We start from the raw sequence: 944 nt of genomic DNA on the forward strand, positions 1-944 counted from the left end.
TTAGTACTAGACAATTTCCCGAATCATTAAAATGTGCAACTGTTGCCCCCTATCTATAAAAACAATGATCCAGAGGACATTATCAATCACAAACCAATATCGTTGTTGAGTGTTTTCTCCAAGGTGTTTGAACTTTCAGTCTTGAACAAGGTAACAACTTTTCTTGAAAAATACAAGATAATGACTAATTGCCAACACGGTTTCCATTCTGGTAAATCTACCCAGTCAGCGGTTTGCAGTCTGACTGAGAGAATCTATAAAAATTTAGACGAGGGAAAACACGTAGCTGGTGTTTTTTTCGATTTAACACGCGCCTTTAATTGCTTAGACATTTCATTAGTAAAAGTAAATTGTACAACATTGGTTTCAGAGGGATATTCTTAGACTGGATAATCCAATTTTTATCTAACAGATCTATGCATGTTAAAATCAAAGAGGCATTGTCTGTCAATCAAAGTGTCACTCTGGGTGTTCCTCAGGAATCAGTGCTGGGACCGATAATTTTTCTATTATTTATAAATGACTTGCCTACTTATATGAATCCTGCTGCTATAACGCTATTCGCTGACGACACACCTGTTATGCCTTCAGCTCCGACCCATGAGGAATTCGTTAGAGTTTGTGAGAGCCGTATTATCTGTTTTGACAAATGGTGTAAATCAAATAGCCTTATCTTGAATATTAATAAGATGAAAATAATTTACTTCCATAATAAACCTGTTGCAGACACAAAATTGTATTTAAACTTTGATAACATCATTTTCCGAAAGTACCAACTCTGGGTGTTCATCTTGACTGCCACTTAAAGTGGACAGATCACATAAATGTATTATGTGGAACATTGAATATACCATTCTATGCTATATCATGGATAAAGAAAACTATACCATTATGTGCCTTAATAAATGTTTATTATAGTATAGTAAATAGCCATTTCTCTTATA

This window comes from Anoplophora glabripennis, unplaced genomic scaffold (assembly GCF_000390285.2).
Source record: "Anoplophora glabripennis isolate ALB-LARVAE unplaced genomic scaffold, Agla_2.0 scaffold298, whole genome shotgun sequence".
NCBI lineage: Eukaryota > Metazoa > Arthropoda > Insecta > Coleoptera > Cerambycidae > Anoplophora > Anoplophora glabripennis.